Source organism: Maylandia zebra, linkage group LG9 (genome assembly GCF_041146795.1).
Source record: "Maylandia zebra isolate NMK-2024a linkage group LG9, Mzebra_GT3a, whole genome shotgun sequence".
In the NCBI taxonomy this organism is placed as follows: Eukaryota; Metazoa; Chordata; class Actinopteri; order Cichliformes; family Cichlidae; genus Maylandia; species Maylandia zebra.
In genome coordinates, this window is record NC_135175.1 from 32,412,069 (window position 1) to 32,421,365 (window position 9,297).

General features: G+C 40.0%; 1 long non-coding RNA gene across 2 annotated transcripts; it reads right to left on the reverse strand.

The window, feature by feature from the left end:
- Positions 1–3,304: 3,304 nt before the first annotated feature.
- LOC101463829 (uncharacterized) lies at positions 3,305–8,584 on the reverse strand. Of its 2 annotated transcripts, none has more exons than XR_013100366.1 (3): positions 8,478–8,584; positions 7,675–7,721; positions 3,305–4,937 (listed from the first exon to the last, which is right to left on the reverse strand). It is a non-coding gene; the product is annotated as an uncharacterized LOC101463829 (long non-coding RNA). The 2 variants fall into 2 exon arrangements; XR_013100367.1 differs by having other exon boundaries at positions 8,382–8,530.
- Between the last annotated feature and the right edge of the window lie 713 nt (positions 8,585–9,297).

The window sequence follows — 9,297 nt, forward strand, 5'->3', positions numbered from 1 at the left end:
CATTTGGTCCATAGTGATCATAAACACAAGCTCTATAAACACCACATCAGCTGAGGCCTACTGATACGGATAAGCCTTGAAGATCAAGATTCAATTTTATTTTTACAGTGCCAAGAAACAGTCGCCTCAAGGTGCTTTTTTTTTTTTTTTTTTTTTTTTGTAAGGTAGACCCTACAATACACAACGATTAAATGGCTGGACCAAATTTTTCTCTCAAAGCAACATGAATGAGTGAAGAGTGAAGCAGGTGACTGACAGGAGGACTGATGGAGCATCTCCAGTGATCTGGGCTCTGTGTTGATGTCCTGTTTCTCCTTCTGTAATCAAGCAATAACAAGGGTCTTTGCTCTCCATGTGACACTAATATTTGGATTAAAACTTTATTAAGTCGCTGTCTTTACACACAGCTGTTTTCACACCGGTGTGCTGGTCCTCTCCAGTCCCAGCATATACACTATATGGTCAGTGATGACACTTCTGTGACATCATTGACCATGCTGATACAGTTACGCTGATGACACGCAGCTGTACATCTCCGTGTCTCCTGATGACACCAGACCAATGGATGCCCTTTTTAACTGTATCTTGGATATAAGATCTTGGATGGCAGAAAACTTTTTACAGCTTAACCAGGACAAAACTGAAGTTTTAATTGTCGGTCCTGAGGCTCAGAGAGAGAAACTCTTGTCTAAATTAGAGGCATTTTCACTATGTCCTTCGTTACAAGTGAAAAACCTGGGTGTTATTCTTGACTCTGAGCTTGGTTTTATCCCACATGTTAAACATGTGACCAAAATTGGATTTTATCATCTAAAAAATATAGCCAGAGTCCGCCCTATTCTCTCTCGGGCCAACACGGAGATGCTGATGCATGCTTTTATTACCAGTCGCATTGATTACTGTAATGCCCTGCTCTCTGGTCTTCCTAAGAAGAATATTTCAACTTTACAACTCTTGCAAAACTCGGCAGCTCGTGTGCTGACGAAGACCAGAGGGCGGGCCCACATTACACCGGTTTTAGAATCGCTGCACTGGCTCCCCGTGTGTTTCAGGATCGATTTTAAAGTTCTTTTATTGGTTTTTAAATGTCTTAATGGTCTTGGGCCTTCCTAGCTCTCAGATCTGCTTTTACCATACGAACCCTCGCGGACCCTGAGGTCCTCTGGTACTGGCCTTTTGATTGTCCCTAAAGTCAGGACACATACTCACGGAGAGGCAGCTTTTCAGTGGTATGGTCCTCGTCTGTGGAACAGCCTGCCGGAGGAGCTCAGGGCCGCAGAGAACGTACATGTTTTTAAGAACAGGCTCAAGACCCACCTTTTTAATTTAGCTTTCACCTAACGTTTATTTATTTTATGCTTATTTATTCTATCCTGTTATTTTATTATTAATTCAGGTTTTACCTAATATTTATTGATTTTATTCTTATCCATTTTTTAATCTTCTTACTCTATTTATATTTATATTTATATTGTAACCCGTTCTTATTTATTTTATCATTTTACCCTGTATATAGCCTATTATGGCATATCTCCAGTGTTTCCTCGGAGGGGGCTCTCTGCACCGGGGCTGTTATTGACCGTGACTGCTGGGTCTCTGGGGTCCTCTCAGCCTGGTTGGGGGGCTCCTTTGCTTCCCTCCGGCTGTGTGCCCAGCCCGGAGGCTGCGGTCTGTGACCGGCTCCCGGTGCAGACGGCTCTCTGTTATAATGTTTCCTCACTTGGCTCATGCGAGCCCAGCCCAATTTTTACTCTTTAAGTGTGCGCGTGTGTGTATGTGTGTGTGGGTGGGGGTGGGGGGATATATGTGTATTGAGAGTGTGGGGAGTGAGTTGGAGGGTGGGGTGGGTTGCTTTTAACTATGTAAAGCACTTTGTGCTACATTTTTTCTGTATGAAAAGTGCTTTATAAATAAAGATTGATTGATTGATTGATTGATTGATGCGGCTCATAGAGGTGCCATTTAACCCCAGTGTAGTTGGTTTTATGGTGTTTCATCTTACATGTGTACTTGACCTGACAGAATTCAGGTCAAGTACAAGTGTTAATGGAGCTGATTATCATGGTCCCATTAGAGCACTAAAATCTGAGTATTATGCTGTACACAGTGTTGGGAAGGTTACTTTTAAAATGTATTCCGTTACAGAATACAGAATACATGCCCCAAAATGTATTCTGTAACGTATTCCGTTACGTTACTCAATGAGAGTAACGTATTCTGAATACTTTGGATTACTTAATATATTATCGTGCTTTTTACAACAACGTGAATGTACTATTGCTGTGTGATTTATTACTATTACTGAAGGTCCGCGACTCCGAACTGTAGTAAAGGGACCTCTGACTAATACGGCGGGGTCCCTGTCGGCTCGTAGCCGAAAAATAGCTTTACTTTGTTGTGTGGGACAACTTTGCTAGCAGAGACAGAGAGAGGCGTTGAAAGACTGCTCCAACGGAACTTATTGTTTTCGGAGGAAAACACGAACACAGTGTACAGTCGAGTCTTAATAGCTTACTTACAACTGGGCTCGTCAGGCACTCTTCTTGGCTGCAGTGGTTATTATTATATTTACATGCTTCCAGCTCCCGTTTTTCCTCGATGACAACTCCAACCTTTCCACTCGCCTTTTTCTCCCTCCTCGCGCTCACAGACACATAACGTGTATGGCAGTCCATTCTCCCAGCAGCACGGACTATATTGCCCATGATGCTACATTCTTTAGAGCTATGCTTGTAGCATTCTGCCTGTTAGCTTAGCACAACAACGAAAAGGCGCTCTCTCACCCAGGAAACACACAGTCGCAGAAAGAGAGAGAGAGCGTCGCCCTGTAACCATGGCAACCGTAACGCTGCCGCCTGGAACAACAGAACGTAGCTGTCAAACAAAACCCAAACAGTCCGGACCCGCGACAATATGAAACAGGAAAGTACCGCAGTGTAATCCATTTATTTCAACAAAGTAACTGTATTCTGAATACCACCTTTTTAAACGGTAACTGTAACGGAATACAGTTACTCATATTTTGTATTCTAAATACGTAACGGCGGTACATGTATTCCGTTACTCCCCAACACTGGCTGTACATAAATGATTTTGAATGGAGTGAACTGTTGAGCAAAAGACCTTCCACACTGGTCCCAGCTGAATCGTTCAACTTCAGCGTACATGATAAAATTCAAATTGTTTTTCTAAGCAGTGAGGGAACTTTGGAAAATGAGCTAAAGATGAAGTTCAATTCTGTGTTTTAAACCCATTTGACTAAAACATTAATTCAGTTTGATCAGGACTGCACAACCTTTACACTGCAAAAAATGTTTTATTTGGGTTTTGGGCAATCAGACTCCCATTTTCACTGTCCAATGCCCCGAATAAAGAGTAAATATGTAAAAACAGAAATGGACACGAAGATAGTTACAAACAGGATGCAATGATTTAAAAGCTTATAAAGACATGTTTTACACGTGATAAAATGTTGAAAACAAAAACTGATAAAAATGTACAATTATAAGAAAAAAGAACATTTTGAATTTTATGGCAACAACACACCAATAAACTGGGGCATGGACCTCAATGTAGCAACTAGCAGCTTATGCTTACAATAAAATGATAGTGTTAATTTGGCAGTTTGTAGCATCAACAGACAGTGTTTATGCAACAGTTTTATGTTAAATGAACACCAGAGAAAAATCTACCAGCAACAAACAGTCAACGCTCACCACACCTATGTGACCAGCAACCAAACCAGAGTCCCAAGAAGCACAAGAAATAAACAATAGCTCAATAAATTTGCATGAACCACTATTAATCTACCAAGTATTGCTTTTTACTTACAAAATAACAAACAAAGTAAAAATACAGAGGTACCGTTTCAATCTGCTTGAAAGCTTCAAAAATGTTTTAACGAACGCATACAGGAACTCTGTCCCTTGTTCTCATATTTTGTTCGTCAAGTTGACCTGAAACACCTGAAGCGAAACGATAGTAACTGAGTTGGTAGCAATACTTCATGGTGCTGTGACCGCAGTAAAATCTTCTAAACAAGTGTTACAAAAAACATAACTGAAGTCAGTGAACAGCAATAGATTTGCACCGATATCTGATCCAACTTGTTGACTCATTTGGATCAGACTGATATACCAACCAAACGTAGAACTGGTGCATTTCTAGTCACAACTTTAAGGTTTTGCTTTACTGTGGATGAGCTGATGTTGTTTCAAGTGACCCTTCACAGTAAAAGACTTCCCACAGTTACCACACATGAATGGTTTAACTCCAGCATGGATGAGTTGGTGTGATTTTAAGTTCCTTTGGTGAGTAAAACACTTTCCACACTCAGCACAGATGAATGGTTTAACTCCAGCATGAATAAGTTGGTGTGATTTTAAGTTCCTTTGGTGAGTAAAACACTTTCCACATTCACCACAGATGAATGGTTTAACTCCAGCATGGATGAGTTGGTGTGATTTTAAGGCACTTTGCCGAGTAAAACACTTTCCACACTCATCACAGATGAATGGTTTAACTCCAGCATGGATAAGTTGATGTGATTTTAAGTTCCTTTGGTGAGTAAAACACTTTCCACACTCATCACAGATGAATGGTTTAATTCCTGCATGGATGAGTTGGTGTGATTTTAAGGCACTTTGCGAAGTAAAAGACTTTCCACACTGGTCACAGCTGAATGGTTTAACCCCAGTGTGGATGAGCTTATGCCTCGTCAAGTTACTCTTTGTAGTAAAAGATTTTCCACAGTCAACACAAGAGAAGCATCTTTTCTTATTGTGGAAACATTGGTGTCTCCCGAGCTGCCTCCTTGTGATAAAGCTCTTTGCACAAAGACCACAAGTGAATGATTTCTCTCTCTTTGCTTGTGTGAGGTTAGCATTGTCATCATCGGAAGAGTGCCGAGGTCTCTTTCGGTTGTTGCTTCTTTGTTCCTGTAGTGACAGAGAAACAAACCAATGTGATGCAGTAAAGTGTGTGAATGTGTGTGTGAATGGGTGAATGACTGAATGTAGTGTGAAGTGCTTTGGGGTCCTTAGGGACTATAAAAGCGCTATACAAATGCAGGCCATTTACCATTTATTTACCAGTAAAGGAAAAAGGGTAACCTATGATGTGGATGAAGTTAATGCAGTTTGATACCAGAGTTATCAAACTACACTGTGCAGAGTTACTAGCATCTATATAAGACTCTGCTCAGGTACATCAATTCATATATTTTCTTTTGTTTATCTAATTCAGGGTAGCAGTTAGGTTGAAACCTATCCCAGGTGACCCTGGTTGAGATGGGAGGTACACACTGGACACCAGTCCAGTACACCAATCAATTGCAGAGCGAACACAGAGAGAAAAACAGCCATTCACACCTACAGCCAGTTTACAATTTTCATTTAAGGAGGCCAGAGTACCCGGAGAGAACCCATATACACAAGGGAAGAACATGAATAGGGGTGGGTTTTTATAATCGATTCATCGATTAAAATCGATTCTGGCTTGGATAACGTAAAATCGATTCATTAAAATCCTGAATCGATTTTTTAATATAAATTTATTTTGTCCGAAATGCCAGAATCTCTGGTGACATCTCACAAAATTTCAAGAACCACCAAACAGTAAATGAGAGCAGGTACAGGGATTCTGCACATAGACTTAAACACACAGCGCGACCCGCGGATCAGAATCAGTTAGATGTCGCCTTTCTCACAGTCGGGGCTGAAAGCCGACAGCTCGCTGATCCGGGTCCGCGCTTTGTGTTCACGCCCTTTATGCGCTGATTCTAAAGCTGTTAGTTTGATCTCTCTCCAAACAATATTGACCGAATCAGCAGCAAAAGAAGATCCAAACGCTTCACATAAACATCGTCATGAATTCACTCTTTTACTGTTTTGCTTCCATTGCGATGCGCAGCTCTCTCTCTCTCCCTCCCCCCCCCCCTCTCTCGAACAGTTTCGCTTTCTTCATTATTCGCTTGCTTGTTACGCACAAGTCTACTGTTGCTTACAGCGCTGTCGGCTGCTGTTTTTTCCCCTTTTACATTCTTCCGAAAAGAAAACCTCATTTCTGCTGTTCAATACTGAACAAATTGAAACTTTTTAAAATTATTCAAAATGCAAAATGCTTAGCCATGTCTCTAATAAAACCGCTGTAACGTCAGAGGTAATGTTGATTAATTAATGGTTTTCTTTCGTTTTTGATGTACTGCAGAATATTTTTATAAAATCCCAGGCCAGGAAAATCACCTACATGTTTTTCTGTGTTTTATCTTCAGCTACTTTGACACAAAGGCATCTGCTGTGATGCTCACACCTTGGATAAAGTCTTGAGAGTGTCAGCTTCCTTTTTATAGATACAAAAATATGTAAATGTCCTGATCTGAATTATATCTCTGACTGTCAAAATTTCCCAGATTTAAATCGAATCGAATCGAATTAAATCGAATCGTGGATCGAATCGATTCGGGACCTTGTGAATCGGAATTGAATCGATTCTAGAAATCAGTGACGATACCCAGCCCTAAACATGAAGACTTCATTCCAGTGGATTTGAACCCAAGGATCTTTTTGATGTTAGGCGATTGTGCTAACCACCACCGGCCACCCTCAGACACAAATAATAAATATTTATTAGGTTTATCGATTTCAATTTCTCCCACTTTACTTTTGGAATAGTCACTGTGGGTTACCTGTGTCAAAAGGTTCATTTAAAAAACATAATTTAATCTTAAGTTTGATGAAAATGTCACTTAAAGTACAGAGTTTAAAATCTCACTGCTACATGTCAGCAGCAGACTGCAGTCAACTAAATTCTGTCTTCTTATCCCTCCTACTTTAAGTTCATAGTGCTACCTATCACGGCTGCTGTAGGACAAACATCTCTATCTGTAGCGAGTGTAGGCTGTCATGTCAGTCTGACGTTTACATCACCTGGTGTCTGTCTGTATTTACTCTGGAGGAGGATGTAAATCTTTGTAAAAGGAGTCTGATAGTCAGTGAAGCTCACCTCTGACATGTGACAGCAATAGGGAGTCGAGTTGTTGAGAATATTCTGTCCGTTTCTTTGCAAGCTCAGATTATGCATCTGACCCTCACCTCAGCATAGCGGTCACAGGAGTGAGCCTCACTGACTCCCTCTAAATAAAATCCATTCAAAGTTTTGCCTCATCCACAGTAAATAGTGGATGTTCCACTGGCATTATCAAGTAAACGGTGATCTGATAGCATGCGCCCACTAAATAAACGCCAGGCAGAACATTTGAAGTTACTCTGGGGTGACTGAGTAAAATAAAATTTAAAATATCAAAAAATATTTAATTGTCACATATAGAGTACAGAGGGAAGATAATATAGTAGCTTCCACAAACCAGTGCCCAATTCTACGTTTATGAGAACGCATCAGTTTGTTGGAAGATGAAAATTATACACATATTTATGAGCAAAACATTCTGCTGTTATGTAATTGCAACAAAAGAAATACTTGCTGCACCTTTAAATGTAATTTAAATGCAGTTTATGAAGAATGTGAATAAGATATGCATTGTGCTTGACCTTTTTTAATTTACAAATATTCTTTTGCTTTTATTGAATAAGTTACAGGTTTTGAACAGCTGTCTAACAACAACAGATGTTCAACAGATACACACAATAACATTAACAAAAGACAGATTTTTTTTACCTTTTGTGAAGAATCCATTCAAGTCTCCTCTTCCTATCACCAATCACCTGTGAGATTAAACACATTGGAATTACCAGCACCGATTAACCAACCAGCGGGCCGGATTGGAGTAATGACTTATGTTTGAAACCCCTGAGCTTCATGCAAATTTGACTGTTGGGATGGACATCCAACAAAACTCTGCAGATACATTTTGTGCATCCACAAATGCCAGTTGAGGCAGATAATATGATTTGAAAATTAAACTGAATGCTAATTAATGCCCCTCAGTCCAGCAGGTCCAAATCCATCTGAACCCAAGAGCCAAGCTTTTGGGTCTGGGAGTGGCTTTAAAGGAGGTCATCCTGATCCCTCCCTGCAGGAATCACTTCTGTACAAAGTTCAACTTATTTTTCATCACAATAGCAACAGATCAGGTCTTAGTGAAAGCTGCAAGAGCATTCAGCAAACTAAAAGTCACAAAGGCTCTGAGACCGTACTCTCACAATCACAGAAATACCACTTATGTACAGTTTGGTTAAAACATTCAAATAATTGAAACAAATAATAGAAAACACCCTCACACAATAATAATACCTAGTTCTGATGGTTTCTGCTGCTTTTCCAGATTACTCCAGGAAAAAAAACAACCACAATCAACAATCACAGCAAGTTTTCAAATGTATAAAAATAACTATCTATGACAAAACTACAAAGGCTCTCCTCACCTTTAGAGGAGGCCAGGGCACAAACTGAGAAAAACTCTGAAGAAGCTTTAACAATTTTTGGCTCATTAATCAAAGAGCACAAACCGCTTTTCTCACCTCTGCAGATAAACAGACATTACCAACTCGGTTCTCCACCAAGAATTCTCCAGGTGAACAACTTTGGTTTGATTGGAGGTTGTTCCACCAGTTCAGAGCTGATTTGGCTCCACCTGCTGGTCTGGAGTTTAAAGCAACAAGCAGGAAGAAAAAGGTTCTCTTCTTAGTCCTGCTGACAAACGGTGAAATGTAATTTACTCAAATACTGGAGCCTACGACAAACTTGGGCCCCCTTTGTTACTGTTTCTACACCTTGTTTTTTAATTTGGAAAATGCATCCATGCCTATTATAGTAATTACTGCAGGGGTTTGCTGTACTGCAAAAGGAAAAGAGGTAAAACTAGGTTCTGTCTGAACTACTGGAATAATTTGTATATTTGTATTGATCTCATGGATCTAAAAGATGCATGACAGTGTCAGACAGTGGTGAAACCAATAGCTCAGTAAATCTCAGAGTTCAAAAGCCTCTTCAATCTGGAAATTCAAACAATAAAGATGAATTCTAATCGTTGTAATGCGTTTTCCCCTCAATTTCAGTTAACAGAGAAGTTGAACTTCATGGATTTAAAGAACCAAAGTCTCCTGTGAGCTGTTAATACACCAAACGTCCCTCTGATTCATCCAACTAAAGATTCCAAACCTTTATAACTAAAAAGAAAAAAGTTTGATATGTAAGTGTAAATCAAAGGGAGCTGAAGAAAAAAGGATCTTCTGCAGTGGGAACCCAAGTGTCGCCCGGCAACGTCAATGTTTTATGCATTACAATAATGTGAAAGGAAGCTAATCGGCTTCATGTTTGATTGATGGAACTGAAGGTGAC